Source organism: Neodiprion fabricii, chromosome 7 (genome assembly GCF_021155785.1).
Source record: "Neodiprion fabricii isolate iyNeoFabr1 chromosome 7, iyNeoFabr1.1, whole genome shotgun sequence".
Taxonomy (NCBI): domain Eukaryota; kingdom Metazoa; phylum Arthropoda; class Insecta; order Hymenoptera; family Diprionidae; genus Neodiprion; species Neodiprion fabricii.
Window position 1 is genome coordinate 16,168,667 of NC_060245.1, and position 25,956 is coordinate 16,194,622.

Genomic DNA, 25,956 nt, shown 5'->3' on the forward strand with positions numbered 1-25,956 from the left:
AACGAAGGACCTCTTTTCTTTAACAAAAAATAAATTTGCCTTATTTGAAAATTAATTTATCGACATCGTTTTATAACCCACAATATTTTATAATAAGTCTAGTATTTTCACTGTTAATCTCGAATAAAAGTCAATTTTTACACAATTTCAACTTTAACTTTGAACGACTTTTGAAAGAGTTTTGTTATCAAAAAATCATAAGAGACTTTTTTGGTAGAGAAATATATATACTGCATATTTAGGTACATTGCCTCGTTACTGAGCTACAAAATTCAGAAGTAACTGAAATTATTTTCGCGTGTTAATTAAATGGAAAATGGAAGATTGGGATCAGGGCGCACTAAATATTAACGTTAAGGGCTAAAATTATAACAAACGTCTTCCTTGTATATCCTTCCTATAATTATTAAACGCGTAAATTTTAAAATAAAAAAAAGTGTTCATTTTTTGTTTTTTGGATCACCCAACTGTATACACACCGCGATATTATTTTCGAAAAATACAGTCAGAATTGTCGCAATCTCACGAATCCTCAATCGTAGGTAATCATGGTGAAAGATGGACAGTCATTTAAAAGGGGGGATTGTTAGGGGAAGTTTAGTTTTATCGTCCCCGAGGAACGTCACGTGCCGACTACCCTTTATCGGCATCTGTTTAGGATTATCGTCGAAGTAAAACGCGGAGAGACTTATTGCGAGGGTGGGGCCAATTCCGCCTCTCTCTCTCACTCTCTCTCTCTCTCTCGAGATTCTCACCCTCTCGCCTTTCAATTTACCAGAAAGTAAATAAGTGCCGACACTTATTTGGAGAAGTGAATCGTCGGTGGGAAAAGAAAAAAAAAAAAAAAAAAGGAAGTTAGAAAGCAATCCTGCTCCTTACAGAAGTGAAAGAAAGAATTTTCCAGTCGAATTCATTTCCATGAATTATTGAATAAAATATAATTTCACTATCGTGTACGTCTGGATTGAGAACAATTATGTATTTCTTTCGAGTCAATTACAAAGTTAAATTAATCGGGAAAATTTTATACAAAATAATGAACTGGGTATAAATATTCTAGTTTACATCTAGGATATAATGGAACCAAAAAATCTTCTCACACGTTTTGGCTTTGAAACTGAAACTTTCAAAGCTGTCATAAAGATCAAGCAACGACCCAGAAATAATATCTCGTGGAATGGAATTCAGGTTTAATGAATTGGAATATTTTATATACATTATCGGATAATTCATTGTCGATTCGAGAAGCGGATTTCTCTTGGTCTTGATCCGCCCCTCTTTCATAAATTTTTAACAGGGCTGTGCGATCGATAGATCAATCGTAGATTATTACTGGTAATTGTTTTTCTATTGATGCGATTAATTGACTGATCTGGAAAACAATTTGGCAAAAGGGCGGATTAATCGATTGATTGAAAAAAAAAACGATTACTTGGAAAAATCATCGTTAGGAAAAACTGATGATAACCTGCAAAACGAAGTAATCGCAAAAAGAATGTACAGGAATAACGATTATTCAAACAATCACTTTATCGAAAAACGATTGATGCGAAAAACTATTTATTGGAAAAAACGGTTAACGAGAAAAATTATAAATTGGAATAACTGTTTACCAGTGAAATAATTAATCAGATAGAGGATTAATCAGAAAGAGGGTCGGTCGAAAATCGATTAATTGAAAAGTGATTGCTAGTCAAGACTGTTACTAGTATAAAGAGAAAAAAAAATAATAAAAACTAAATCTGTAAATTTAAACTCAAAAACTCAATAATGTCAAAAATGATTAATAGAAATACAGTTTTATTAGATAAACTTTGCTTTTTATTTCAACGTCGCCGTAACGTGCTGCTTAAAATATCAACCAAAAACGTCCAGACTTACTTATCAACGTAAAAAAGACAAAAGCAAACTTCATAAGTAACGAATGAAGATTTTTAGTTATTAATCGACGTATAGAATCAATATTTATTCATACAAACGAAAACTAAAAAAAAAAACAAAAAATTTATTGACCTGCGTAATCCGTTCACTAGAAAAAAAAAAAAAAAAAAAAAATTACCTAAACGAATCGTAGTCTAGAAATAATGGATTAATTTCGCAATGCTAGTTTTTCTACTACAATTTCAGTAAAAGATAAACGGAACTTCTAACCGCAGTCAATAATTCACAGACGAAGTTTGTTCCGAGGGCGCTGAAGTAATACAGTGAGGTGATAAAAAACAGAGTCCTGCTATTTGCGTGATGTATAAATACGCGGTAGACAGACGTGAATGGTTCGTTTCGGATTTGGAAAAGGCTTGAGAAAGCTAATTTTATTTCAGGAGCGGGTTCAAGTGTCGAAATCGCGGCTTTAAGGACCTTTGACTTGCCTGCTGCATTCGCTCGCCTCCTTTTCCTAGAATACTATCAACGGGAAAACGGGGGAAACGAACGAGCGGCTCAGCTCAGCGAGTTGGAATAGGATATACGCCGGGAAAGAGAGAAATGCCGGATGATCGATACCTCTGAACGAACATCCGGATGATTTTTCAAACCGCACCCCTGCGGAAACTGACGCAGCTTACACAACGTTGCGAAGATTAAGTGAACTTTCCTGAATTCCGCTAGAGAAGAGCGATGCAGCGTTGAAATTTCAACAATTTACGTTCGTTTGTTTATTTAAAGTTTATTCGAATAATAAAACTTTAAAGTTTATTTATCGTAACACCTTGTCCGCTCGAAATTCAGGATCATTTTCTCCAATTTATCTAAGAAATATGAATTAATATTTTTTTATTCTGTTTTTCGCGCATGGTCACACAAGTCTTGAAGTGCGAGGAAAATTTTTTTTTGTTTTTCAATTGTTTCGTAACAAAATGGCGGTGGAGAGGCTGATGAAAGGGAACTTCTTTTTTTCAACAAGCGACTACCTGCAGGTCGCAATTTTCAACCTAGATTAAAAAATAAAGATGATTTTAAAAGAAGATGCCAAAATCGGTTTTTCACGTTTTTTCACCTTTTTCTTTCAAATTGACACCATTTTTGCCAAAATTAATATAACAGACTAATCCTACGTACTTCACTGGATTTTGGCAGATTCTTTTAAAATCTTTCGCGGTTTTTGTAGTCGCCCGTAAAAAAAAAACGAAAATTCCTTTCATCAGCCGCTCCGCAGCCATTTTGTATTAAAGTAGTTGAAAAAAAAGAATTTCATGTACTTGAAGCCTCATATCAACATGTATGAAAAACAAAAGTAAAAAATAATAAATCATTTTTCGTAGATAAATTGGAGAAAATGTCCCTCAATTTCGTGTATTGTATACAAGGTGTTATTACTTCTTTAAAATTAGGAAGAAAAAGGGTCAGTTTTCTCGGTCGGTAAGGGTAGGAGTACTACATGACCTTAATATCTAGGTACCACTTTTGCGTACGACTGTAAACATAGGTGAAAAGCGTTTGAAGTGAAGTTACGGCGAGACGAAGACTCGAGAAGTTCTGAATTATTGCGATCAAGAAATGAACAATTTTCATTCGTAAAAAAATTGAGAAAAGCTTTTTGAGAATGTTTAAAAAACATCTAAAAATATTGTTTTGCGATAATGATAGTAAACACAAATGAAACAACTCCTCGTTCATGTAAGTAAAATGATTCTGACATGATACGAATCGTACAAGCCAAGGTATGAACAATACGATGAAAGATTTTACAATTATACCGTTTAAATCGATAAAACTCTGCTGATTTAGATCTGATTCTAATAGCTTTAGACACATTTTGTTCACCATAAGAATCTCAGAGATTGCTCGAAATTTGTTTTACAAATATTTATCTCCGGAGCTTATTGTTAGTGCATAAGATTTTTTTTTTCTTCGTCGACTTCCTCTAACTTTTGATTACGACAATATTCATTTCAATAAAGTCATTACATGTCATTCTCGATGATTTATATCCCCAGTGGAATCTAACGGATTGAATGCTTCGTTAGAATTGCCTGTTGATGTATTACATAAATAACAAATTACAAACGCGTAAATAATGTATGAGTAGTATTGAAGAATGTCGGGGCGACTATTCGAAGGCTTAGGTGTACTTTTCCATTTTGTTAATCTCGTTTCAATTTTTCATAACCTCACTTTTAAGCTTTGAAGTCGAATAGCTTTTGTTTGCATTTGGTGTCCTGATGTTTTCTACTGAGATTTAAAATCTTCATGCGACAATCAGTGTCAGCCTTGTTTTTGGCGATATCTATTTCTGAGTAATATCTTCATCGTTTAACGTAAATCTACCAAGTCTAGTTCTCCCATTAAGGTTATGTAGCAGCCCTACGCTTACCGACCGAGTAAAGTCACCCTTTTTCCAATGCACCGTCGAAATTTGAATTGTTTCCGTTAACTTGTTTATTTAATATAGAATAAAAAGCGCGAGTTTGCTCGGTCGGTAAAGATAGAACTGCTACATAACCTTAAATCCTGTGTTTTTGTACGTTCTATTCGTGTTACTTGATCGGTGTCTTGGTTTGAATCATATATCCGTTTACGTCAGGTATTACCCGTCAAGTTTCTTGCGAGTCTCTGAAACTATCCTTAGATTTTCTTCTAACGCGAAATACCTCTCTTTTCCGTACAACCCCTATCAATCAGGATTTACGTCAAATCTTTTGTAAAATATCCCGTGGATTACTTCTGTAAGTTTTGGACCACTTTATCTTTCGTTAACTTGCCTTGTAGCAGCGAGATCCCAAACTTTGGTAAGATTCACAAGGCGTGATATTACAGTAAAACAATTAACAAAGCACAATAACAAGTTCGAACAATTACCAGAGCAGAATTGAAAGTTTCAAAAGCAGCGTGGTGCAAGTCAGAAAATTTGATTTCATAAATCCACGAAACGAAACCCGCTCTTTTCTTCGTTCAATCTCCAGACCTTCGACCCTCTCAGAGTCCGCCTTGTTTTCACTTTATAGCTGAGAGCGCGGGCACAACGTATCCTTATTATGATTTTGCTTTTCAATTTTTTGTTTTATCTATTCTTTTTTATGACAAGGATACCAAGTTGCCAAACAATCTGGGCGTTTTTATGGAAGCTTCTGATTTGAACAAACTCGCAATTTTATATCGTGGGCAAAGTTGAAAATGAAAAAAAAATCTGTCATAAAAAACGAAACCAGCTGCATGGCGTATATAGGTATAAGTTGAAAGCGTACACTATGATGTTACAAAAATGAGAAATCTTTTTTCATTTTTCAAACGCACGTCAAAATTATGGCTGAGGATCTCAAATAGAACACCTCAGCCAAATGTAAGCTCTTATTATTGATATTTAGAGGGGCTTATTATATTCTTTTCACTTTCCATTCAAATAACACGTAAAAAAAACACGAAATTTCTTTATATTTATATTCTCGTGAACGATTTAACTTATGAACTATGTAAATGCAAATTCTTGCGGTAAGTATCAGGCTCCATAAAAAAGTACGGAGATAGAATTTTCCTAACTCTAGCCGATTAAGAAATATTCGCTTATGCACATTGAGTCATCTTAAATATTTCTTAATCGGTTAAAGTTGAAAAAACTCTATCTCGGTACTTCTTTATAGAGCCTGAAATTTCCAATAAAAATCTGAAATTAGATAGTTTATAAGTAAAACTTTTTACGAGAAAAATAAAATAAAAATTTTTCCTTGTTTTAGCCTGTTTTTTTTTACGAGTTATTTGAATGGCAAATAAAAAAATACAATAAGCACCTCTAAATACCAATTTTAAGAGCTCATATTTTTCTGAGACGTTCTATTCGAAATGCTCTACCGAAATTCTGGTGCACGTTTGCAAATAATAAATAAATAAATAAAAAAAATTTTGTTTTTGGATTAGCCTAGCGTATACGTGTCAGTGGGCTTAAACAATTTCCAACCAGGTCAAACATTCTTAACCCTTTCAGCCTCACCGCAATGCGTAATGCATGAGGCATACGTTACGTAACCCAAGCCTAAGTCTGAACGTCGCGCGTCGTCTGTCGTGAAAAGTGGAGAGGATAAGGATACGGAAGCTAGAAGATAGAAGCGCGGAGTGGGGGACGATGAAATCTTCCCTTGAAAGTGGGTTCACTTGTTGGAGCTCTTTTCGTACTTACAGACAGACGGTTTCCAGCAACGGAATAGCCGCACTTCGCAGATTTACACATATCTTGAGTTAGTTTTGACGTAACTTTAAGTCGCACCAGCATGTCAAACGGATGAAAGTAGCAGATATTAAAACTTGGATAGCAAAAAATTTACGCCTTGACTTCGTCACGTGCGCGCGTACATAACTTTCAACCAAGTCGTCGAACAAATAATACAAGAAAACAAATATCGCAATTCTGATCCTAAGTAATTTCATTCGAATTGAAAGAGTTGAAAGATTTTAAACGATCAGATAGTTCATAAATGAGTTATGTCTGGGATAACTTATTGAATTAATAAAAATGACGCAATTTTTTTTTTAATGCTCAAAAGTCTACTCATTCAAATATTATTATCTGGGTTCTGATTTAATCCATATTATCTACACCGAGTATCGTAATTTTCTGAAAGATCTGAATGAAAAATTAAAAATAAAATTGGGTTACGTGTTGAGGTGACGGTGATCAAGGAAAACCGGAATTTCATACCTCACGAGTAATCAGACAGCTGAAACTGATTTCGAGTTTACATCATTGGTACCTAATTACGTTGCATCCCAGGCAAGCACAAGATATACATACATGCACTCTGTTTACACGCGTGAACCACGCGTGCACATGTGTACAGAGCATTTGTACGCGTACTGGAAACCAATGTGGATATTACCTGCATCCGTGGTGCCGATCGGTACAGGGCGTGTAGTACTATTGATATTTGCGTTTGACGATCGTGCAGAGTCAATGCATCCAAGCTTAGCAGAACTTGGACTAGACAGCCAAGGAACAGTTTCAGGATATTAGAGTTGTTAAAATATGTTCTATGAACGGTGATTTTCGCAATTTCTACAATTTATTCGTCATTTTAATCCTAGTTGCTCTTTCAGAAAAGTGTTCTTTATTACCGAACGGTTTTCTCCTCGATCATTTATCGACCGAGGGCGACAGATCCTCAGTTGATAAGATCGATCTTCGGGAATAATAATTGACCTTGGGAGTTTATTGCCCATGTATCGTTACGGGATTTTTTAAATTTGTTTTCTCTGTTTGTGAATACAAATAAACTGTTGGAGAAACTTGCTAAAACTGGTGAACGGTAAAGTCATCCATCAACCATTACGCAGTCTCTGTTTCAGCAGTCTACATATCCTTTATGCGCCGAAACTCAATTGAGATTAATTTGTGATTACGTATTTTGGAGTTCCCATCCACGATATCCTTTTCGAAAATTCCCTCGAACAAAATTCCCCTTCCACAATATTATTATACGTTTATTAATGTTCACACAATTATTTATTTATTCATTTGTTTATTTGATTAATTATTTACGCATTTTTTTATCCGCTTTTAATTTATATGAATTCTACATCCATGGGAAATTGTATCCGGGGGAAATTTTATCTAGGGGAATATTATCTGGGGGAATTTTATCCAGCGGGGATTTTGACCAGCCACCTATTTTGGTATAAAATAATACTATAAAGTTCAAGCTAGTTGCATGCAAAATGCGAAAAAAAGATTACTTGCAGAATAGGTGCACTGCTGCCAATGAAATTTACACCAGATTCGACACTCTATACTCTTAGTGCACTCTGAGTAGAGGTAATAGAGTTTGCATGTACTCCTCTGTTCTTTGTAACTAAGAACATTGGTGCTCAGGATTCTTTCATTCAATTTGGAACCAGTTTTCGCTGGCACTTTGATTACACGAAGCATAACGTCTTTCAATCACAGTACTATACGATATTCGAGATTAAAATGATCAGTTCTTCATCTCCTAATTTTTAGGTTTGAAAGTAATCATAGTGAGAATAATGTTGGCAACATTTGTGCATTATTACTTAAATTTCAATTCCTTTTGTGTCATATAAACTACTTGTTTGACCGCAGAAAACAATTATTTGCGCTTGTATATTTTTGTATCACGATATATGATTATAACCTCAAATCTCACGACGTTGCATTTGGATAAAAATGTAATGACTTAGTTGTGAATTCAATGATATTAATCTGTCAACTAAATTAAAATTACAAGCATTGCGATTTACTGTTGTTATATTTAATATTAAGTTCCCCTTAAATTATAAAAATGTATGTAAGTATAGATTTTTTGAACTCTCCGAGAAACACTTTTTGTCGACCTTTGCTTTGTACCGAAACGTCAGCGATTTCGAATAAACAGTTTGATCTGCGTTTATACCGACGAAGTTAATTTTTTTCATTAATTCTATGGTCAAGAAAAATTACATGCATTATGTATTACATGCGTACAATTTAATATTCAAGTTCAGTAAATTGTATCACAGATCCTTAGGTAGTAAAGAGAAAATCAATGTTATTGACTGAACTAGGTCACAGGATCATTTAAATCGAACGTCAATTTCACTTGATGCCCGTTTGCGCATATATTCTGGGTCAAAGAAAGGAAAAGTTTAAACAATAAATCTAACGTGAAGTTAAAACTTTTCAAGCTTTTCTTAGGAATAAAATCTTGGTCCACAACCTTTCAACTTTTACTTTCTAGGCATATATAGAAATGTTCGGTACCGTGAGAAAATCATTAAAAACTTCGTGCTAGTTCAATTTTTATTTCCAGTTTTACGGTTGATTTTTTTTTCATCTCTATCTGAGTGATGCTCCAATATTCTGAACAGCTTCGCGTTGGAATCTAATCTATGGTGTGCGTGTGGGCCACATTAACAATTTTTATTTCTACGGTGATTTCTCGTCGCATTTCTGGTAACAGTGCTCGATTTGTTTTTTCTTTTTCTCTTTCGTCTTTATCGAATCACTTTATTCCTTCACTGTCGTGAATTTAGTAAAATATGTTTAGTACGACTAGATTTTCAGTAGGTTTATATGGGACGTTCCATAAGAAGTTAATTAATTTTAACTGTAACCATTTTTGATTTCGCCAATGCTGCTTGAAGTACTAATAATGTCTTTGATATCACCATTTGCTTTTAAGAATTTTATTTTGACAGACTCTCTTTTGGATTATCAATATTCACACCTTACCAAAGTTTGAAATCTTTCATAGCAATACTTAAAAAATTCTCAGTGATTGCATTTTCTGTTTCAACCACTTTCAGATTCAACCCATAATGGAAAAATTGTTTCGTCTAATTTCTTGGCGCTTTGAAAATTTTGTTCCTGTAAGAATTGGTGTTCAACGTTTTGAGAATATTAAAAAAGGTCCGAAGCATTTTTCACTCTATGAAAAGTACGTTGAAATTGCGCGGAGATCATGAAAATCACTGTTTCACAATGTTTCATCATATTTCTAAAAGATTGTACTCAAAAACAGTGTCCATACATTGTAAAAATATTTAACGAATTCACAATAATTATTATTCACACTATTTCAATTCATTTTTAGTCAACCTTACAACTGATTTATTTATCATACTATTTCTCAGCCACTCTGATCATTTGGATTATTTTTCATTAGGTGAAAGATATTCCTGATGTTGTTTTCAAATTTTTAAAATGTTAAACGTTGATTTTTACACGGACCTAATTTTCATACGATCAGAACAGAAAATTACATTTTTTAAAATAGTTTATCGCAAATTTCAAAAAAGGTGTATCTTTGGAAAAGTGTGAATGTTTATAGTCAAAATGTGCTTCTATGAAAACAAATTGAAACAAAAGGAAATTTGCAGTTTCCGAAATTTCCCATTACTTGAAAATGTATCAATGCGATTTTTTACTCAAACTACCTTTAACTTTGAACTTCGTAATTAATGCGCCAGTATTGTCCCAACGGTAAACAATGGAAAAAATTCTGGAGAGATTGTTAATTGGGCCCAATTATTAATGTAAATTAAAAAGTGAAAAACGTGGTGATGGATCTCGATTCTTCATCGTCTGTACGAACATTCGCGTATCCGGGATATATATCAGCGGGTGACTCGTTCTCCGAGCGATTTGGTGAATTCCTCTTTCCGTGGGTCGGGTAACTGGATACGTAATGGCATAATGGAATAAAGTTTTCCACTCGGTGCGATGGGGTCGGAGTGACATTGAACTCAGGGTTTGTCGCGACGAACGGCACGGAAGCATAAAGGGAGAAGAGGGCCGTCCTAAAATCGTCGGGAATTCTGGATGAGCGCGGCCAAGTGTCAATTTGTTTAACGCAGGTTGACCGCATTCGACATGTTGAAATGAATACAATGATTCTGGCAATCTCATCAGCTGCACGACAGATCGCGAAAAAGGAGGGCGTAGAAAAGTTAATCGAGTTCCAGAATTGATATTCCCCGAGTGCGAAATAGACAAGAATGCGAAAATAATATAAAGAATTATCACAAAACGGCAGCAAGCGTGGAGTTTCTCGGTGTCGAAGGTGAATAAAGTCAAACGCAAATTTTAACGTTTCAAATAATATTTATTTAATACAGTAACATAATACAAGGCGAAACTTTCTTAATGAAAAGGAAAAACAGAAGCGCAGTAGCGGTATAATTTATATAAGGTTTCCATAACCGAGATATTATCCATTAACAACAATCAAAATCCAAAGTAGTCAGCTCAGTCATCATCCAAATAGTAACAAGTTATTGTTAACCTTTACATCGTAATCCAACGCAATCAATCATCAGTTACATTTTCAATGCTCAAGATTATTTTTCTGGTTCTTTCGGTGACGCTACTTCATCAAAGTTCAACAGGTTATTAAACGATAATAGATGTAAACGAAAGACACGTCGTCGCACCAGAAACAAGGACGAAGAAAGAAAGGTTGGATCACTAATCGAAGATGATGTGAAAGGAAACTCAACCTTGGTTATATTTCTAGGGGAAAACATGGTGCCATCATCGTTGCGTCAACAAACCTAACCTAACCTCGTAGTTCTAAATGTTAGATCCTTTGCCGTGAAAAGGGTTACTTCAAGTGTTTGTTGGAAATTAAATTGTAATATGAATGGCCGCAACTTCTGGGCAATGATAAATATCTATAAAAATTTAACCATGATTGGAAAGAAAGATACAGTCCTCAAAATCATTTCGTTTGTTCAGCCTCGGTCAATTCATCATGCTCGCTATCGTCTGCTAGTGATACTACACGAATGTTCTCATCTCCAATGTACGCGTGTAATCATCAAGTTGCTCTGGTGCAGATTAACGCGTGCATATGACCAGATCATCCGCACGGAACAGATGATGGCGGTGCCCCGAAGGCAATGTCGCAAGTAATTAGCGCTCATCGTGTGATATAACGGATCCGAAACACTGCTCCGATGCATGCACCAGTAGGCAATTGAATGCCATTTCGATGACATTTCGCGGCCAAGTTTCGACAGAAACCCAACCCAATGAGGCAAGTGGACCCAGTTCAACGAGGTTAAAGTCAGTAACGTTACCACAAAGAAAACATTTGGAAAAAATCACTATTTCATTATTTTTACATAATGGTTTTGAGGGAACTAGGACTGAAAAATATGAGCATGTTTTGTTTTATTACGGTTTATTGGAATTCAAATCGTTCCAAAATTGCGAAATAACGATTTTTCCACAGCGCAAATCGTTACGGTAACGTAACACTAACTTCAACATGATCCATTTCATCAGTCCTGAATACAGAAGATGGAAGTAATTTTGTGTTTTATTATGGAAAATATGAGGTGGTTGACAAAGCTGACCGGTATACTTTGAAACTTGAATAATATTTAGAGAATGGCCAAAGGCATGGCTTACGAGCTTATTCCTTTGTTGATGGAAGTTCGCTCGGAAAAAGCGAATGAAGAGATTAACAATTAGCGGTGATATAAAATCTCCGGCTAACGTTCCAAAACCAGAATGCATTATCCATTTGGGGCTTGATTCAACTTATTGGTATCAATTTCTAGCAAAAAGCTGATCGAAAGGAAAACCATTCAACTGCGCATCAGTCAGAGCAAATAGAAACTGACTGTTCGCGCTTAATTGAAAAGGACACGTCGATACGTTAGGATGCCAGAGATTTTTTATTGAGCGTGTTGTGTTTAAAAAAACGTGTACGCGTCTTAATATACAGTTTGGTCAGGGTTCCATTCATTCAAAAAACTATAAAGTTTCCATGAAGTATTTTGATGGCAACTGTCGGTTTTTGATATAAATTCATTGAAACAAATGATTTGAATAAGGATTTAAAAGATAATCAGGTTCTAACATGTGCAAAGGGTACGAAGTTTCATTTTTACAATCTGTGGATTGTAAACATGACCGAACTCTAGGTTTCGACATGTAATTTTTCAACGAATGACTATCTTCAGTTTGACGAAAGCAGAAAATTCGTGTCACTGAAATGTTAAGAGCGAGTTGGGAATTCGAAAATAGCTAAACCACCATCTTATCTGACAACTGGAAACAGGCAAAGTCGAACAATTCGTGCAGACCAACTGCACAAAACCGATTTGAGGTTATGAAATTTTTCCGTAAAGTATGACTAACGCGGCTCTCATAAAAAATCATCGAAGATGACAATATTAACGTAGGAACACACGGAAAATTTCTTAAAAATCAAAACACGTAGTATTTCGCTTGTGATCGAATTCCACTGCGCGGAGAATCACCAAAATCCATCGAGGTCAACCCTGGGATTTTCCTTGTAATCCCACCTTGTCGAACTCGACCAAAGTGCTAGGGATATATCATATGCCGTCTGAAATCTTGCTAGCAAAAGGAAAGCCGTGTTTTCCCGCGTAAGCTTTTCAATCTGTTTGTGCAATATCGTGTGGTGGTCACATGGCGGTAATAATGCGCGTGGAACTCGGGTTATTTGCTGCAGCAAACTGGTGACAATCTATCCACGAATACTTTCACTCTGGCTGGCGGGAACGGAGAAGCTTGCAAAAATACAAAAATACTATCTTTTTATTGCAACATATAGTTTTATGGAAAATATGCAGCCGGCCACTCGAAAGATTGTGGCATGAATCAGTCTCAGAAGATGTTAAAAAAAATGAAAAAAAAAACGGGGGAGAGAGAGGAGCAGTTCGATCGGCAACAAGGGTGATTTACGACAGCAAATACATCACCAGTTTGTCAGGTCTGTAACACAGGTCTGCAAGCAAAAAATTACACAGGTTTTTTATGCTGTTTGTTTTTTTTTTTTTTATTTGTAGACTTTTACGCACTGCAACGGTGAAAAATACTAAAAAAAATTCCATCACGTCAGGTTTTTTTTTTGAACTCGTGTGTGTAGTTTCGTTTAGAGTGAAGCTCTTGTTTAACTCGTGATCTGGTATCTTATTATTGATTCTAAGAATCCTATGCAAAAGTGATTGCTTAATTTAATTTAATATGTATCAGGGTAAGAGTCAAGAATAAATACAAACAGAGAAAGAGAAAATGAAACGCGGAAGCGTGTTCGAAGAAGTTTGAAAGAGAATAAGGAAAGGTTCCACAGGCGACAAAAATGAATACGAAATGTTAAGTACTCACGTTTCATGAATAAATTATTTGTTTAGTTTTATAATAAATATTATTCAGTGCTTTGTAATGAAATGGAGGTTTTTTTCATGCAAAAACCTTGTATTTTGCAAAAATACTGTACGTAATGGTGAGAAATGGAAGTCATTTTTGGATTCATCACACTCGAAAACACAATATTTACCAAAAACATCCAATACAACTGAAATAACATATTTTTCTTCATACCTGTGTAATCTAGAACCTGCGACCTTTTAGATAACAACTAAAACTATCTACTACGTGGGGTCCAGCAAAAGATCCGTAAATAATTCAAGAAAATTTTCAGGTTATTGAAGGACATTCGGGAAAAATAAAAATACACGAACGCAGAGGTTGCTGTACATAATCAGCGTGACATACGTGATACACGTTATTTCTACTACAAGCCGTTAGTAGGAAAAAACTAGGAACACGATTCGATGCGAGAATCGACTTTTTGAAAACAGATACTCAGTGAACGCAAATAAATGTGTAATTCGCAGTAAACCTTAAGAATAGAACATCTCTAGGACAGACGAAAAATTCCAAGGACATTTCCAGGACCTCAACGTCTTCTAGGACCACTGAACACCATCTTAACACTAACGAGAACACAGTTCGAACTCACCTTTCTCTGGTCCATGGGATATGGTGATGACCCTGTAAAATAAGATATTGTTTAATCGTTCCACAACCTTTTTATTGGATACATTTCGAAAATTTCGGGCTTGCTTATATGACCTAACGCAAACATCGCGTGAAAAATATTGTAACTAGAGAAATAACGCAATCACAAAAACGCAATTCATATGTGAACCTCATATGCAGAAAACTACTTTTACGACTTTAAAAATTCAACGTTTTTTTCAAATTTACCATTGCCAAATTGAATTGACATTTTCGTTTCAGTATTCGTCGACATCTGAATTCCAAGTCAGAAGTCTGTTCTCCCAAAATAAATTCAAACGAAAGATCTGTTTAAAGGTTGACAGTCGAAATATAATTTTAGAATGAACAATGTTTCTTTCAGATGACGGTTGAAGTATGTCCTAAGATGATAAATGATGAAAAATATTTGCCGTTCGAATTCGATTCAGAACAGATCGTTCCGATGAGTCTATAATAAGCAGGTAAAAGTTCATTGTAGGTTACAAAAACAACCGACAGCCGTGATATTCGGAAGTGAATCGAGTTTGAAACGACCACCCTTACATATTAATGTGATCCGTTTTCTCATGCAAGTTTTAATAGTTTCAAGCAAAACGCGGGACAAGAGAAAATCTTTCTTGCGATTCCCCGACGTGCTTTCACATCTCCATATTCATTTCACACACGTGAATGACGTTAATGGTGGAGTTGAAGTGCATCGAGGATATAGTTGAAAAAGAATGCTCTTGGAACCCTGTAAATCACGTTCCTTATTATCGCGAAACACTGTAATTTTCTGGCTGTAAGCATATTCGGTTTTTTCCCTATTTCAAGTATAAATAATTTCACCGGATCCAAATTCCGCTTTGCAAAAAACGAGAAGTTGTTCTATGCCTCAGGATCAGTGCCTCGATAAGCCCCTAATTTTTTTTTCCCGAAACGAGGAACCTGCCGCTCTGATGAAAACACGTTTTTTGCTTGAACCTCGGTACGAGCGAGGATACAATTTAATCTCTTTGGTTCGTTTCATTTGCTCCGCTGTTGCGTAATTAAGGATAAATCGGTTGGACCGTCAGGATCACGTATCGGGTAAAACGGTAAACCGGTTGAAAAATCACTAGCAATGTTATTTGCTTGTTATTTATTTGTTACAACGTTCTTTGAAACCGAAAATACAAAAAACATGTTCGCCGAAATGAAACTTAAGACAGTCCTTTGCGCGACTGAAATTCCCAGAGGTGAATTGAAGATCGCATGGTTTCTCAAGATGTCTGTATATATAAGTAAAATATGACTCTAATTCGTGGATGGCGTGACAGAGATCCTGCGCCATTACCAAGGAAACCGCGTGACGGCTTCTCATTTCGCTTAAATACTTCTCACCCGCGAGTGAGAACCCAATTTACTCTGTCCTTTGTTTGGATACTTGGTTAATTGAAAACTGTCTCGAAGAACTGACACTCATTCTAGTACGGTGTTAAATTTTCAAAGCCTACCTTCCCCATTTTTAATTCACAAATATTGAAGGACAGCAAAGAGAAAATGAAAGCGAAACATTTCTTCATAAATAATACGCACACTCACGGAACATCGTGTACAGCCACTGTCACCCCCGGAATAAGCAGCCGAAGTGACATGTTCAATTTAGGTTGGTAATAGTTCGGGTAATGTAGGGATCTGCTAACTCGAGTGCGTGCAAAATAGTCCGGTCAAAATAGGTCTGAATTCAAAGTATTCGGTATATGGCTGCATTTTTGTGTATAACAGAATTTTCGACCCTCAGGAACTCGAATCTGAAGTCATTTTTGAGCTTCACAGACGGCGTTTCGAAAAAACAGCAAAATTTGAGGTTTTTTGCGTTTTCCTGAAAAACTGCTATTGATTAATGAAAAATGACTCAACCATCGTGTAGAGCGGAAAATTCTACACCAAATTATGTCCTTATATGTCGGAAACGGAGTCGGATTAACAAATTATGAAAAAAGAAATTCTACTTATCGACGGCATCTGGGGAATTTTTGGTGAATTAATTTCTGGTTTCTTAATTTGTTAATTCGACTCCATTTCCGACATACGAAGACATAATTCGACGTAGAATCTTCCGCTCTGCACGATGGTCAAGTCATTTATCATTTATTTATAACATTTTCTTACGGAAACTTAAATTTGAGTTCCTGAGAATCGGAAATCTCTATACACAAGAATGCAGCCATATCCCAAATAGTTTTAATTCAGATCTGTCATGTCTGGACTAAAATACGAAGCTAGTGAGCAGATACGCGCTGGAATTAGCAGATCCCTACATTACCTACGCTATCGCCAACCTAAATTGAGAGTGTACCCGTTTGAATCATTCGTGATTTTATAGTCATGCATACCTGCATACAAATCGGGAAATTCGATCCAGTCGGTCAGCGATGTTTCAAAGTGTAGTGTAATCCGTGGAATGACTCCGAACCGAACACGTGATCGTGCATCGTTCTACGAACAGTATGCAAAATAAAACGATTTGAGCCAAATCTAAACTAATGTTCACTACTGTAACAAGCATTGTTCAATTTCATTTATACACCAGGTTCACAGTAGCAGAACAAACAATTACTCGAATGCAGAGTGTAACCCGATTGAAAACGCATTCCCAGGAAACGAAAAGCTCGTGGCGAACCTGAAACTTATGCCACGTGATTCTTTCTCTTACTCGCAATTAAACAGGTACGAAAAAAAAATCTTTCCGAAATGTATAACGATTTAATTTCTTTTCACGTTAGAAACAGATGAACTGATATTGTTCAATGACACGAGACAAGAACAGGATAAGAAGAAAAATTGCGGTATCGTATACAGCTGTTTCTCAGTAAAATGCGACGGAGATTTAAGCTGTATTTCAAAATGTAAAGATTCAAAGAACAAATGTAATATGAAATATTCCGTTCTGTCTCCAACACTAACAATTTCCCTGCATCACAACCTCGGTTGATGACGTTAGAAGTAAAAAATGTATTCGGTTCTCTCTCTCTATCTCTCTCTCTCTTTCTCTCGCCCTCGTTGAATAATTCGACATCCGAACCAGAAATGCGCGTAGCGTTTGACCCGGTAGAAAATGTGGGATATTTTTACGACAAATGTCGATGAAATTGAAAGAAAAAGAAATATAAATAAGACAATAAGAAAATTTTCATGGCAAATGGTAACACTTATCGACCTCGAGGCTAACATCATTTCGTTTAAACTTTGTTCGTTTGTTTTATTTTTTTACCGACGACAAAGGAGGGGGACACACATTTCATCTTTTCACCCACAGGGCTGATATTTTCACAGTTATGAACAACTTAAGTCTCGAAAAAATTATATAAATCACCGTGCACAGCCTGTTTTGATGTCGGCTCTTCAGCGGTTGGTATATTTCGTATGAAATACCGCTTCTCTCAATTTTGTTAATATTATTCAAAGCATCTTTTTTCAAAATTGAAGATAAAAATTTACCGGTGAATTTATCTGTCAATTTCCCCTTACGATGAAATTTTATCGAGCCTTATTTCGTCCGATCTTTCCCAACCAGTTTTATCGCCTACCAAATGGCTCATAAACCGATCGCAGGTATGGTGTAATCAAACAAAGCCATAAAAAAAAATGTGGCAAACATACGCGCGCTGATTTTTGCATGAGTTTTAGATACACTGGGGCCCAAGATTCTTTTTTTTTTTTTCATCTCTACCAAGGGGAAAAAAATCTCTAATATCGTGATGATCATTATGACATGGAAAAGCAATGGGATAAAAGCTTGAAAGCTCACAGACACATTACACTTCTTACACATTTCGCGATCAACAAATTTATGTCTTTCTTTCAATTTTCCACTCTTTCCGCACTTCTTTCTTACGGGTACCTAATATATACGCACAATTGCAGTCCATAAATTTATGAAACTGCAGTGGCATGAAAATTCAGGTAAAAACGTACGCAAAGTAAAAATATTATGGGAATAGCAGGGGGAATCGATGTTGGAAATTAGTTTTATACATGATTCTGTGATAGTTAAATTTGAACAAATTTATAGTATTATATGTGATTTTGTTGGGTAAATTTGATGTTGAAACACATGTGCCACAATCTTTTCTCTTCCTTTACATATACTCAATTTTTGTCGTAAGATATATTTGTACATGTAGATTGTACACATTTCTACGCTTATAAATATAAATTGATACTTGTTTTGTCTACCTTTTGCAAAGACACGAATCGTTTACTTTTCATTTCATTACAGTTTAATACACATATAATGTATAAAGTGGGGCTATAGATTCGCTGTGATTCTTTCTTCGCTGCTGTTTGTAAAAATTTGAGGAACAAGAGCACCTTCATTCACTCTGTCACTAGCAATAAGTTCATCCGTTGTACGATTTACGTTCAAATTGTAACGTTATGGAAATGATGTAACGTGACTTGTGTGTTGTTTCAGGAAGGATTGGTATTGGTATAAGTGCAGGTATTATATACTATAGATATATATAGGGTATTCCGTTTCAAATAAACGGCCCATGTACTTCATCCTCTTGTATTTCATTCATTTTTTAGTATCATGTTTTTAACGGTCCAAAAAGGGTCACGGAACTTTTTTCAAATTTTTGAAGCCACTGGTGAAATTTGAAAAAAAATTGAAAAACCAATTCCGAAAACGCCATTTTTTTTTAATTTTCAAACAATTTGCACAAATTCTATGATTTAAAATGTGATTTTTAAACACCACACGACAATGGGATCTCAATATCAACTATTTTTTTGCAAATTTTTAGTTTTTCCAAGTCGGAATTAATTTTATTTATTTTTTTTTCTCCTTCTTTTATTACCCGGTATAAATGGATCATGGAATCATGAAAATGATGCAATTCTGAATTCTATTTAGATCAAGACATGTTAGGAGAAGAAAACAAAAATTTCGACATGAAAAAACTAGCGATTTATCAAAAAAATAGTAAATTTTGAGATCCCATGATTGAGTCATGCTCAAAAATCACATTTCAAATCATACAGTCGGTGCGAATTTTTTCAGACCCAAAAAATGACGTTTTCGTAATCGGCTTTGCAATTTTTTTTTTTTGTTAAATTTCACCAGTTTAAAAAAATCGGAAAAAACCCCGCTACCTTTTTGGGTTGGCAAGAACATCGTGCTAAAAAAAAAAAAATTAAAAATCGAAGGCGGTGAGGTACACGGGCTGCTAATTTGACTTGGAATGCCCCATACGTACAAAAAAGATAGAAATGACTTGCAACAGAAGAGACGTAAACCTAGAAAGAGGAGAATCTGAAAGCAGAAAGTGGATTCGATACCTAAGCCGTGTGATCCATACAGGGGCTCAGGGATTTGTCAACAACATGATACCTGGCACAACACAGCTTAGCCATCGTGTTTCGAGTGAGTCAAGAAGGCGGCAGCGTTTTTAGTCCGCCTCTGAAAATCTAAAAGAAACTTTTATTCGGTCTTTTGTATTTGTAGAGAGTGCAAACACACGGTTGAATGTTAGGTGATAGGTAGGTAAGACAGCAGTTCTCGTTTTGATCCGCTTTGAAGACGACGTACCGCGGAAAAAGAATGATACAAAGATTACAGCCGCGTTAAAGAGAGTAAAAAATAATTACAAAGATTACACAGATTGAAAACATTACCGGAAATACAAAATAATCGCATAGATGACAAAGATTTCAAGGACTTCAATAATTACATTGATAACATGAGGGGTTTTAAGAGGTTGCAAAAAAGAAGAAATATACATTACAATGGATTACAAAGATTACAAGTACGTAACTGCGAATAGTACCAGAATCAGAAGAATTGTATGTAAATTACAAAGATAACTTGGAGAACACGAAGAGAATACAAATGACTACGTAAGATCACGGGAGATTACAAACGATTACATGGATTTCAACGATCACAAAGAAAACTTGATCTATACGAAGAGATTATAAAAGATCACGAAAGATTGCAATAATATAACGCATCAAATATGTCAAGGATTACAAAGACGACATGAAGGCTACGAAATGATTTCAAAATATTACAAAGATTACACGTGATCACAATCTATGAGATAACAAAGATTGCACAAGTCATAGACCGAATTACAAAAGTGATTAACCCTTCGCCTCGTTTTCGTTTGATTATGATTGAATTTTTTTTTTGTTTTTTTTTTTACTCTTCAGCTGAATACAAAGGGGCAGGAATGAATATAATACTCTTAATATGAACAAGAATCCTGAAGAGGATGCTGCTATAGAAATACTGGCTACGATTTGTTGGCAGTTCTAAAAATTTAAGGGCAATCCAAAGCAAATTACGAGAAATATCCTTTGGAGCAGAGCCAAAATTAAAGGTGAGGTAGCGTTAGGGGAAAACCTAGCGAAATGTAACGTATACGATGAAAGAAGGTGAGTGGTGAGAAAGTACTAAATTAGGGTAAAAGTGTTTCTAATTAAACGAACCGAAGTGTCCTCGGGGTGCGACGTGGATTCAAGTATTTATCGGAAGTACAGTCAGCTTGAAAAATCGTTGAACCGGGAACGTGAAAAAAGAAACGCTTACAGAGTGTAACCGAAGCTAACCAGGATGCGTCGATAATTAATGAAGTACCCTTGGCGCAAGAAAAAATTTAACAACTGCATCATGTAAGTCACATTATTCTGTAAGTACTTTGAATTCTGATAAACGATAGGTGTTTTTATTGATAGATGAATTTTCAGCAAATCATCAGAGTTGTATTTTGGATTATTTTGAAGGATGATAAAGTAATGAAACAAAGTGAATTCTTCGACTTCGTTTATGATAAAGTGATTACAGGTGAAATTCAGGTTTCAATATTTTATGCCGGTCCACATAGTCCTTTTTAATTACATTGAATTCGACTACCTTCAGTTATAACTTTTGAACCTCTGTTTTATTGCGTTGTTCTTTCAACACATTTTTGACCTGGCTGTACGTCGGTTACGTCTTACGTGCGGTAATGTTAAAAACGTATAAAAAGTCTTAGAACTTGACTAACAGTAAGTTGTATCGATTTAAATTAGAGAACTAAGCAATTGGAAGACTAAAAAAAAAAAATAAAATGAACAGTGAGTTTTTATCGAAATAAAATAGTACATAGTTAATAATCACAGACGGATTACATTATCACGCAACATAACCTCACTTTTTATCACAAAAATTGGATACAATTTCATATCATTCCAAGCCGTAATGTTCTTCTGTAAAAGTAAATTATCAAACCGCGCTAGCCTACCGAGATTAATTCTCTCATTTGATTTTTTGTTGTAATTAAAGTTTTCCACGTGGAGAAATATGGAGGTCAGTTTTAATCTGCATACTTCAATTTTAATACAGTCTACTTTCATTGGTTTCGTGAAGGTAATTTGTAAAATTCAAGTTTATGGTCATGTAGTACTCCAAACCTTACCGACCGAGCAAACTCGCCGTTTTTCTTGCTATATTAAATAAACAAACGAACGAAAAGGGTTCCACAAAAGAGCGCTACGAAAGAGCGATCCACCGTTAAAATTCGAACCCTCTCCGTTCGTTTGTTCATTTAATATAGGAAAAAGAAGGTCGAGTTTGCTCGGTCGGTAAGGGTAGGAATATTACACGACCCTAAATGGAAGCCTTACACTCCGGACCCTCGGCATTGCCGGAGTTCGTACCATATCTCGATTGTGCAATAGGTATCGTGATTAATTCTGATCAAAAGTTTCTAGAATCACGTTAATATTCCTGCACGCATGAAATATGGGCAGAAACTTGAAATCAGGTGTAAATATCATCCTCACGCGTATCAGCCTGCGAATTACTTTGGTTCTCCAGCGAAATTGTTCACGTGTAGTAGGACAAGGTGTACGTAAATACACGTTAAAATTCATTTAACAACGGAATAATAATAAAAAATAAATAAAATAATTAAAAAGAAATCCAAGAAGATGGTATATCTGCAACGCAGGTATATCTCGCCGGTCTCATTTTTTTTTTTCTTCTTCCTCTTATATTACTTCTCTTTTTCTCTCGGATTTCAAGAGCCCCTGAAGTTATGTGTTTCGGAAGTATAAAAAGATACAGGATACAGAAAACATTACGGGCTTTTACGGGCCTGAAAGGTTTTTCTAGCTCAAACTAACGTCTGCGTAATATTCTCAATCCCAAATCCGCAGGGATACCAACTCACCGAGCTGTGATAGTTCCGCATATCACCGCCTGATTTCAAATACAAACCTATGTATCGGTTATACCCTGGTGTATTCCTTTCCAATGTAATCGAACCGAAGTTATACTTTGATTTCACTTCGATTACACTCAGATTTCACGGTATAGTTAGGAATTTTTCACACTGTAATCGCATTAAAAGCTTACCAAAGTCACACCGAAAAATTACTGAAATAAAAATTCTCGACTACGTCACTAGAATAACACCGAAATCGAAAAGGTTTCGTGCTCAACTGAAATTACACTGAATTCTGAATTAATACCTGTAACTGAAATTATAGTTGAAATATACCGATATTGAATAATGGGAGAATATTTTTGTTGAATTTTAAAAAAAAAACGACTAATTAGCGATGTTTTAGCGATACTAGAGTGGATTTTCCGAATGTAACTTTGGTAAAACCGGAGAGGAAAAATTTTACAACTACGCCGAAAAAATTGACTGGAATTTGAGCGATTACATGAAATATATATCACTCCGATATAACTTATTTTAGGATCCACTGAAAAACACTCTAACAACACTGTGGGACCGTATCCCCCAGGGTATTCCGTTACGGTTACTTTTTTTTTAAAGTTAATCACAATATTCGGCCTCGTTAGTATAAAATTAATCCTATGGAAAACCTGACACTTTTCAGAATGTTTCAAACTTTTAAATAACAGTATCAAGTTATACGGTGAAATGTTAAAACGGAATAAAAGAACGATGCCAATTAACTGTCTCCTAGAAATTGGATAAGACAAAATTGTGCCGCGTAACGCGATACGGAAGAGTAAAAAAGAAAGATAATAAAAATCAAAATACAAAAACTAAAAGGTAATTAAGCAGAGATCACGTCAGCAGAACACGGTATCATTTGCTTGATCGCGAATGAAATTTAGCAGCGCGTAAATCGTGAGATTTGCGTCTTAGAAGTGAAACAGTCATTCAATGCTTTGCAACTGTGCAAGCAATTAATAAAGGAATGTATTAAATGTGTCGAAATAAAAACACGACCATCCAGAGGTTGAAGAAACGCGAAACAAGTCAGAGCTAAATTTTATACATTTAGTATAAAAAGTCTCTGCGATCAGTGATAACGATTAATACCGTTTACTAGTTTTGCCCACAACTATTTTTTAACCTTAGCTGACGCTTTTCGTTTAAAAAGTTTATTGGCAAATCGGTTCGTTGTCTGAAAATGGCAATGATCAATTTATTCATACTTTATTAAACATTAATCATTAACACACATTAGCATTTTCGGCAAAACGTATATTCGTTATTCATCAAGTATTAAATACATTATATATCGTCTTTCTTCTTAAATGCATGCAATAAACATTTTACATACTTGCTAAGGCATTATTGTTAAGCAATTCATGCATTATTAACCCCTTTTTTTAAAGAAATAAATTTCGCTGTGCGAAAATTGTAGAATCATACGATTTCTTTGGATACCGTTAATAGGTGAAAAAATACTTTGCTGAACGAACGAATAAGCCATCGCAGAATAAAAACGAACGAGTCTCCCTAATTTTTAAACTTGTAACAATGAAATGTTGACACTGTAACCGTGGTTCATAATTCTAGGGTGTATTTCTTATTTTTTCTACTCTTAAAAAATTCTACTGAGCTTACAAAAACACGATAGATCAGTAAATCCATGACGTAGGACCAGCTCGTAATGAAATTAATCAAAAGTATCAACTGTCGGCTAACCAATCTCCTTGAATAGCTCCAGATACACCACGTGCTCCTTTAAGGGAATCGATTTGGAATGAACAAACCCAACGGCCTAATTGGCCAGGGACGATTAATGGGGAATCAACCAATCGCTTCAAAATCAGAATTCAACAGAACGAATGGGCGGTGAGGTGAAACAGATCGATCATTTAGGCACTTCCAGTATAATCCGCCGCAGGACATTTCGCAAACGGGAGTTATCGTGTTATTCCAAAAAATTCGATCTCAAAGTTATAGCCAATGTCTACTTTATAAAAAAAAATTTCCATTCAATCGGAAAATTTAGCACCAGGTAGTGATGCGAGGACACTATCAATAGTGTTCAATCGGGATGGAGGTCAAATTTCCAAATGACTAAAACGTCGACGGATCGAAATCACGAAAGTCAAATTAACGAAAGTTTAAAAGGTAAAAAGTCCGTTGTAACGATTCGTATTGGAAATATGTACTAACATAAGACTTCAGTCACAATCTTTTTCGTTCATTTTCAAACATCGTCACCGTCTTCTATACATATCATCTATATATCTCACTGAAAAATCTCTCTCTTCTCAATTTTATTTCACGGACAATTTTCTCCTCGCTCTACGTTTTATCTTTTTATTTATACATGTGTGTGTTATTTGTTATTTATTATGTGTTTTTTTTTTTTTAAACTATCAGGATAAGTTTGTTAGATCTACGACGAGTAGTGTCCATTTATATTATAACAATAAAATAACGAATTTAAGAATGGGTGAATAAATAAAAGAAATAAATAAATAGAACTTCCTAAAATTATATTAAGTCTGATTTTATGTTTTTGTGTCTTTGTCTGATTTTATCCCGTAGATTGTAGAAGAACTTAAAACCGTTACACCATATATACGAGAAGCTGTATTGTAAAAAGATGAAAAATCGAAAACCCGAATATGTATAGAAATAAATTCGTGCCGAAAATAGTTCTTAAGAATGAGCAAGGTTGTGAAGGGGGAAAAAAAATTGTCGATTTGAAAAAATAAATAAATAAAATAAAAGTCGAGTGTTCCAAGTTTCATAGTCTTACTTTTTACGGAAATTCAAAAATGCGAATCTTATCAAAGCTCATTTATACAGACGGGTCAAAATAGTGAAATCATATCAGCTACCAGTTTTAGTTAATAGACGGCAGTGGTGTCTACCAGCATGTCATTCAGAACTTTGGCCCTTATGGATTTTGACAATTCAACATTTTGAAGATAAAAATTTCACTTCTCTTGAATTTTGATTTTCGACGATTTTTTTTTCGGTTCATTAGCTTTTCAAAGTAAAGGCCGTTCTTAATATTTGAATTCATAAATATCAGAAAATTCACATTTTGTGCTTTGTTCATTCCGAATGTAAACTATTCTGAAAAACCTTTTTTAAGTAAACGACCTGTCGGTAAAACAGTTATTCGATTTATTAATTTATCGAAACTGAATTTTTCATTTCACTGATATTTCGTTACTTTAGAATTCGCATCTACAAAATTTCGAGTTTTCAGCCAGTCGGCTTTTCGATCTTTCGGAAATGTGGCCCCCACCATTGAACTGACAGCAAATCGTGTTCTGTACAAGTCTGCACCATGTTATTTTCTACATTGTAGGGATCAAGATCCGAGCGTATGTACACTTGGGGACGATGAATCTGAGACGGCTAATTTTTTACATCAGACAGTTATGTTAGCAACACACAAGGTCCCTACATGAGACAGGTCAAGACACGCGTGTTCCAGTTTTTCTCACTATAACGTGGGCAAAAATG

General features: G+C 35.2%; 1 protein-coding gene across 10 annotated transcripts in view; it reads right to left on the bottom strand.

The window, feature by feature from the left end:
* LOC124186212 overlaps nucleotides 1-25,956 on the bottom strand; it is a 312,828-nt gene that overhangs the window by 204,899 nt on the left and 81,973 nt on the right. For 8 of the 10 annotated variants that reach the window (XM_046577721.1, XM_046577713.1, XM_046577716.1 and 5 more), the window contains one exon: nucleotides 14,202-14,233. The exons of the other annotated variants lie outside the window; for them this stretch is intronic. The gene's annotated coding sequence lies outside the window, so the exon portion shown is untranslated. The remainder of the gene's footprint in view (nucleotides 1-14,201; nucleotides 14,234-25,956) is intronic. 10 annotated transcript variants of the gene reach the window in all.